Genomic DNA, 6,250 nt, shown 5'->3' with positions numbered 1-6,250 from the left:
ATTCTAAGTTATTATAATTCTTGCATTTAAGGCTTACATGGTTTTATGTGATCATGATAGATAAAATATGGTTTATATAAAGACAATTTAGGGGTTTTTTGGATAAAAGTTGACAGAAACAAAGCAATACTATAAATTGTACATTTGCCTCCCACTGGATTTTTTTTCCAGTTCTCAGTCCTTATGTCTAGATTAGAATAAACTACAAAATATTTTCAATATCTTCAGAAAAAAAGAGGCGATTCTTTACAATTTTAGGAGATCACTGAAACTGACTGCACAGTTGCTTCCTCCCAAAATGCTTTTATAATGTTCAGTGGGTAAAGCACATGGCACTGAACAGCCATGTCAGAATTAAAGGGGGAGTTACCATAACTCTAGTTGGCATTGGATGAATTAGATTCCTCTACCTATTCCCATCTTTCTTTCATTAATCATTCTAATAAAATCTTGAAAATGTTCTAACACTGGTTCTATTATCAGCTTTTCCATTGTAAAAGACAAAACATTGATGAGGATGAAAACCAAATGTATGTTATAAAATCAAGCAGGGATTTGGAGTTATGATTTCCTAAGGTGAATTATAAGCTCAGAATAGGAAAAAAATAAATAAAGCAGAAGCAGGTTATCTGTTTGAAAGGCTTCAAGGAATATTTTGAAATACTGTAGTCATAACTACATTCTATTCAGAGTCTCATTTCTGAACTGACCCCTAAAATAAACAGATCACTTGATATATGCAATATAACACACTATTATTTATATTGATTAGAATGCATACACAGCATTCTTACTTTATTCAGAAGTGTACTGTGGTTGAAATCTGAGGTTTCTCAGTGAAAGAGCTGAGTTTAAACTAAGATGCCAATTTATTTTGGACTGGAGAAAAAAATCCATTTGTAATGCCCAAGAGCAGTATTACAGTAAATTACAAATTCAAACTTCTCAGAATTGTCAGATAAGATATATTAGAGTATCTTTATCGAAACATTTTATAAGGAGACATATTCTTAATTTCCTATTTTTTCTTTGAAGAGTTACCTGTACTTTTAGCAGAATTAGTATTATACAAGTTACCTTCCAAGCCCAAGAAGTTATCTTTCAACCCCAAGGAAGTGGGGTCATATGACTGTGGGGGGAACTACAACAGTCAGAACTTCAAGGATTAGTCATATCACTTGTTCAGCACCATTGCAACTTTGAACAATTAATGAAGGGATGTTCGGTAAATGAGAAATACCTATACCAGTGGTGGCGAACCTATGGCACGGGTGCCAAAGGTGGCACTCAGAGCCCTCTCTTTGGGCACGCGCGCCGTCGCCCCAGTCCTAGGCCTTCAGCTGGGTTTTATAAAACCTTTTCGCTTTAGGCCTCCGCCGCCGGGTACAAAAAAAAAAGGTTCAATCAATCAGTCAATTTCAACTTCTCTCGGGGAAAAGAAAAGATCTTGCAAAGTTGGAATTGATTGATTGAACTTTTTAGTCCAACCCAGTCTGCCATTACCACTGCAGCCACACCCAGCCAATGGGCCACACCCACCTGGCACCCGACGATGCATAAGTGGGTTTTGGGTTGCAGTTTGGGCACTCAGTCTCTAAAAGGTTCGCCATCACTGACCTATACAGATAACCTCACTTAATGACAGTAGCTGTAAAGCATGACAGTGACTATACTGTTTAGCATCGGAAATCCAGTCCCAAAGATGCTTTTTCACGAGGCAACTGGGCTTGTTTTTTCTTTGAAAACATTTCACTTCTCATCCAAGAAGCTACTTCAGTTCTTCTTGGATGAGAAGCAAAATGTCTTCACAGAAAAAACAAGTCCAGTTGCCTGAGAATCTCCATAGACATCAGAAATCCAGTCATTCCCCATTGCTGTTAAGTGAGACTTAGGGATTGTTAAGTGAGGAGCTCCTTGCAACTTCCTGTATTCTTCCAACAAATAAATGGAGAAGCTATCAGGAATGCACAAGTCCTAGGCACTTTGCTAGCAAGCTTGTGGATAGATAAGCAGCTGCTGCTGGGGGGTGGGGGGGTACGTGGGTGGCCAGAGAAACATGGTGTGAGCCTGAAAGGGACAGGATGGCTGCTGCCAGGCACAGGACTCTGAGCGACTTACTGGATCAACTTGCAAATTTCCCTGCCAGCAGGAAAGGTTGCAAATGGCAATCATGAGATTGCCAGACACGCAACCATCATAAATGTGAAGTGGTTGCCAAATTGCAATCACATGACTGCAGGAGTGCTCGGACAGCCAGAACTTCGGGACTGGCTGTTAAGTCCCCCTTATTCAGAGCCATCATACTTTTGAAGCATTGACGAACACATGGTCATTAACTGAGAACTGCATGTAAATTTACTTTAAAAAAAAAGACAATTCAATTTTCATACTTTTCGCATGAAAGACCGCCTTGATTAGGACCATTTGTACATACCAGTTAAACAACTAAAATAGAGAACATAATAGTTTTTATAAAAAAAATAAATCTAAAGGGCAGCTTTCTGAAATAAAGGCAGTATGGCATTCCAATCATATTACATCATATCGCAGAATTATTTAGCATTTCTTTGCTGCAAAGCAGTGATCGCACCTCGCTTAAATGTCACGTCAGAAACAGGAAGCTAAAACATTCTGAAGAAAACTGAGCATGCTCCGTAATAGACAAAATTCTGACTGCAAGAGTAAGGTGGAATAAACAAAATTAGCATTAACTCGTTTTGAAGAACTCTATGGTTCCCTAAGCGGCGCTTTTAATCAACAACGCATGTGCAACAGTTGCTTTTGCTACTGCTTTCTCGGAAATCCGGTTCTGACGTCACTCCTACTCAAGGAGGCAAGCGAGCCTGTCAGGTGTCAGCTGGTACCGTTCTCGGGCGGAAACTTTGTTGGTGTAAAGAGCGAAAGAAAAAGGCAATCGCTGATACACTTCTGGTTCCTCAATGCAGAACTTTTGGAAAATAATATTTACTCAATTTAAAATTTGATGGTTGCCGCTGTTGATCTTTAAGTAAACTAGTAAAATATAAATAAAGAAGATCGATTTAAATAAAATTGGGCATTTATTATATTAATTCAATTTCCTTAACTTACAGTAAGATATATACAAGTAAACTTTAATAACCTGACGCTCCTATTGTTAGCAGCTTTAGAGCGTGTAAAGCAATATTTTTAGTCCTATGACAACGCTATTCTTGAGCTTCCAACATTTCCTCAAAGAACAGAAAAAAAAACCAGCCACTAGTTTGAATCAGTTTGTTAAACTGTTAGCCACATTGCCTGGATGATGTTGATAATAACATAATATGTTAAACATGTGTGCCGCCCGACTCCCAATGTCTCATTTTTCCTCACAAATTTGGTAGGTATGGGTGGAACTTGTCGGAGCGGGTTAAGGCTGATGCACGCCATTGAATTTTTGACACTTTCACTTATTTCAGTTTCTACCGAGGTGAAACTTTAGGCAGGACACAGAGCTAAATCCATAAATCAGTGTTTCTCAACCTTGACAATTTTAAGGCATGTGGACTTCAACTCCCAGAATTCCACAGCCAGCGTTGCTGGCTGTGGAATTCTGGGAGTTGAAGTCCACATGCCTTAAAATTGTCAAGGTTGAGAAACACTGCCATAAATGAACCGATATAGGTCGGCTATGAAATTTGATCAGCGAACATTTGGACGCCTTGATGTCACCCGAGTTTTCTGCATGCTTTTTTTTTGCCATCTGGCGGCCATCCGATTTCATTTATTTATTTATTGCATTCCAGACCGAGGGCCCTCGATCGAGTCTACGCGGGAACCTTTCCCCACCGCTTGCTTGCTTTTCTGACTGACTTTCTCCTTGGCGTAAAAGCAAAAGTACCATAACGGGGGTGGGGCGGGGGGGGGGCGAGGCAAACGTGTTCTTTAGGGAATTGCAACAGTCTCTCGCCTCCCCGTGCGTGGGAGGAGCGGAGTTTCTAAAAGGTTTGCGGGCTTTAAAAAAAAACGTCGGCCCGTGCTTTCCCCCGCATATGGGAGACTTTGAAACCTGCAACTGACAACCGGAAATCCACCTCGGAAGCGAATTTCAGGCTCGACCCCCACCCCCCCCTCGATCCGGATAGGGGAGGCGTTCTGGTCGCCTCGGCTTGTTCCTCGTTCTTTCGTGCCGGCCGGGTGACATGGAGAGTTCGCGGCGCTGACGCGGAAGCTGAGGCGAGCCGGGAGCCGCTGCTTCCCGGAGACTTTGTGTTCGTGCGCTCTTCCGCCTCCTTTTGTGGGTCCTTTGGCCAGGTGAGGCGGCCCGCCCGCTCTTCCCCCTCCTGCCAGTGGTAAAAGATGGGCTCGCTCGCTCGCGGTCCTTATATAGTTGACGAGAAGGGGCGGAGAGAAAAAGTGGGAGAAATAGAGGAGGCCGTGGCCTTGCTGCGCCCGGTTCGGTTACTCCTTCTCGCCCGTCCGTAGTGCCCGGTAAGCGGCGGAGCTAACGCTCGAAGGGTCTCGGAGAAACCCGCCTTTGGGGTCCTTGGTGCTCTCTGAGCTTGGTGGTTTTCTTGCAGACGTTTCATTACCAAACTAGGTAACTTCATCGGCTTATCTGCAAGAAAACCACCAAGCTCAGAGAGTACCAAGAAGTCCACAGTTCAACTCTGAGCCACAAATATTTTTCTTTTGTCGGAACCTGCCTTTGTTGGAGAGGCTGGAGGAGGAGGAGGAGGAGCAGCAGCGGGTGGGTGGCTCGGCCTACCTTTGGTTTCCCCTTCCCTGTAGCCCTGTGTTAGGTAAAAGCAGTGGTTCTCAACCTTTTTAATGCCGCGACCCCAACCGGTCGTAAGTCGAGGACTAAACCGGTCGTAAGTCGAGGACTAAACCGGTGGTAAGTCGAGGACTACGCAACCGGTCGTAAGTCGAGGACTTTCCCTGCCCGGGAGCGCCGCGTATGCGTGGTTCCGCCCCCTGCGCCGGCCGAGGCGTAGCTGGCAAGCGGCAGAGACGGAGCAGGCCGACCACCAGCTGGCCCAGCCCAAGGGAAGTAACGCACCCGCCGGAAAAGGGGAAAAAATGGCGGACAAAAAAAATGGCAGACAGCCTTGCTTGGCGACCCCCGTGAAATGGTCGATCGACCCCAAATGGGGTCCCGACCCACAGGTTGAGAACCACTGGGTAAAAGGCCACTTTCTTAGGAAAGTCTGTAGGGCAGTGATTCTCAACCTTGACAATTTTAAGGCATGTGGACTTCAACTCCCAGAATTCCACATGCCTTAAAATTGTCAAGGTTGAGAATCACTGCTGTAGGGGATTCCCTTNTGAAATGGTCGATCGACCCCAAATGGGGTCCCGACCCACAGGTTGAGAACCACTGGGTAAAAGGCCACTTTCTTAGGAAAGTCTGTAGGGCAGTGATTCTCAACCTTGACAATTTTAAGGCATGTGGACTTCAACTCCCAGAATTCCACATGCCTTAAAATTGTCAAGGTTGAGAATCACTGCTGTAGGGGATTCCCTTTGAGGCCCTACAGAGCATCAGTTTTCCCTGAGGTAGAAAGGGATTCTTTCAATGTGAAGTTTTGGAAGCCTGTGGGTTGGGTTGGTTTGCTTTTCTTACCTGGTTGTGGGGATTCCTTGGATGGTTAATCTGTGGGCCTTGTTTTAATCGTAGTTTGTTAACACTAATAATCTGCTTCACGGGCTCTGTTAAATCATGAACCCTGGCTACAGCAAGAGTGGTTGGGGTGCACATTCTGCTAAGTCAAACCCAAAATAGCTTAACTTGACATTAGCATTTGAAAGAGCTTCCTGGCTCTTCTCCTGTCCCCTGGAAATAGTTCAAATGTTATTCCAATTATTCTGATTTGTAGAGATGCCCAAGCTAACTTTTTTTTTTTTTTTAAAGAAACCATGTATCTTTGGTTGTTAAGACAGATCTTAAGGCTTTGAAGCTAATTTCTTCTGTGGATTGTGGTTGACTTCAAGCTGTTCTTGCTTATCTTGATCTAAACAATGTAATTTTTCTGCCATAGGATTGTGCTTTCTTTTCTCTGTAATATGCACTGTTCTACTTTGAAAATAAGCCCAAATCTTACATACACTCTGAAACTGTATTACTGGTTCTCCATGATAAATGTGTAAGTTAATAAGTGTTCTGTAATCTGGCTAAATTTTCTAGGCATTTACATAGCGTAAAGTATGTGGAACCTGTGTATAGTTTGAGAAAGTGGCAATGTAAAATGTAGGTAGCATCTTTATATGACACTAGCCCTAGATTGTTATC

This window comes from Protobothrops mucrosquamatus, unplaced genomic scaffold, assembly GCF_001527695.2.
Source record: "Protobothrops mucrosquamatus isolate PMUCROS unplaced genomic scaffold, P.Mucros_1.0 scaffold_11, whole genome shotgun sequence".
Classification (NCBI taxonomy): domain Eukaryota; kingdom Metazoa; phylum Chordata; class Lepidosauria; order Squamata; family Viperidae; genus Protobothrops; species Protobothrops mucrosquamatus.
This window is presented reverse-complemented; position numbering follows the sequence as displayed.